Below are 1,941 nucleotides of genomic sequence, written 5' to 3'. Positions count from 1 at the left end.
TTTTTTTTTTTTTTTTTTTTTTGTTCCCTTTCTCTTCTTCTTCTTTTGGGTAAACAGTCAAAAAAAAAAAACACAGAGAAGACGAAGAAGAAGAAGAAGATTTGCTTTTTACGTGGTCTCAACTATAATCGGCGAGACAGAGAAAGATTTGATTTTTCCCCTGTTCACGTGCATGTATTGGTTTCGTCTCTCTCTGTCTCTCGATCTATCTATCTATCTACTTAGGCCTTTTCCTCTGTTCCTTCAGGGGCGGCTCTTTGCTTACATTTCTCGAGAAACCCATTTCACCAATTCGANTTTTTTTTTTTTTTTTTTTTTTTTTTTTAATTTGGGAAATTTAGGGTTTTCTAATTGTGTTTTCCTTTAGGGTTTCCTTGATTTAATCTAGAAGTTTCAAATTTCTTTGCTTTTTGAACAGGGTGGAAATGGAAGTATCGGTTTTGAAGGCTCTTCTTGGAAGTATCTCGTCGTTTCTAAATCTGTCATCTTCCAAACATATCGATTTAGACCCATTTGATAAGTACTACAAGAGAGTTGAAGAGCTGTTGAGAGTGTTGGAGCCAATTGCAGATGCTGTTGTTAACTCTGATGAGAAGAAACTTGTTAAAGCGTTTCAAGAATTGACTCAGGATGTTGATCAATCCATTGATCTTTTCAGGAGTTGGCAAGCTTTCTCCAGTAAAGTCTATTTTGTAAGTTTCTACTCTCTCAGGTTGTTGTTTGAAAGCTGTATGGAGTTTGCTTTAGGCATTACAAACATTTGTATGTAGGTTGTATTTTGCTTTTAGGATAAAAGTAGTGACCATTGTGTTATTCTCCACTCCTTGCTTGAGCTTTGATTACTGATATAATGTTTTGTTGATGATTAGCCCTTCTTATTATCTACGTCTAGGTTCTCCAAATTGAATCTTTGATACCGAAGATGCGAGAGACTATTGTGGATACTTTCCAGTTTCTTATGTCTTCTAAGAATCATCTACCTGATGAGCTAAGCCCAGCTTCCCTTGAGGTACCTTCTCTTTTACATTTAGAAGATTCTTGCATTGATTTCCATTGTTTAGATCCTGTGTGGTCTCTTCAGAACATTAGCTTTAGGTTGGAAATTAAAATGGGGATCAGTTTCTAAGTTTTGTAGAAGTGATTGATCTTAATGATGCTGACTGCTTTGTGTGTTTCTACGTTAGCAATTGAGTTGAGTTGCAGGAGATGCGAATGGTTAATTTACTAAATATTCATAATTGCAGCAATGTCTAGAGGAGATTAAGCATCTTAACTATGAAGAGATATCTTCCGTCATTGATGGTGCTCTGAGGGATCAGAGAGATGGTGTTGGACCTAGCCCTGAGATTTTGGTGAAAATCGGAGAGAACACTGGTCTGAGATCAAACCAGGAGATTCTGATTGAAGCTGTTGCTCTGGAGAGGCAGAAAGAGATGGCTGAACAGTCTGAGAATAATGCAGAAGTCGAGTTCCTTGACCAACTGATTGTTATTGTAAACCGCATGCACGAGCGTCTTCTTCTGATCAAACAGACTCAGACTTCTAGTGTCGCCATTCTTGCTGACTTCTTTTGTCCTCTCTCACTTGAAGTAATGACTGATCCAGTGATTGTGTCATCAGGACAGACATATGAAAAGGCCTTCATCAAGAGATGGATTGATTTAGGTTTAAAAGTGTGTCCCAAGACTCGGCAGACTCTGACTCATACGACTCTAATACCCAATTACACCGTGAAGGCCTTAATTGCTAACTGGTGTGAGACAAACGATGTCAAGTTGCCTGATCCCAATAAATCAACGAGTTTAAACGAGCTTTCTCCTCTTTTATCATGTACAGACTCCATTCCTAGCACGAACCCTGATGTTTATGCTCATAAGGTTAGCAACAAGTCACATGATTGGGATGCTTCTTCAAGTGAAATCGGGAAGCCCTCATTCTCAA

At 38.3% G+C, this 1,941-nt stretch overlaps 1 pseudogene; it reads left to right on the top strand.

The window, feature by feature from the left end:
• Nucleotides 34-1,941, top strand: part of LOC104702846 — a 4,892-nt pseudogene continuing 2,984 nt past the window's right edge.

The sequence above is a fragment of the Camelina sativa genome, chromosome 7 (genome assembly GCF_000633955.1).
Source record: "Camelina sativa cultivar DH55 chromosome 7, Cs, whole genome shotgun sequence".
Classification (NCBI taxonomy): Eukaryota; Viridiplantae; Streptophyta; class Magnoliopsida; order Brassicales; family Brassicaceae; genus Camelina; species Camelina sativa.
Note: the sequence above shows the minus strand (reverse complement) of the source record. Positions and strands in the feature narration are given on the sequence as shown.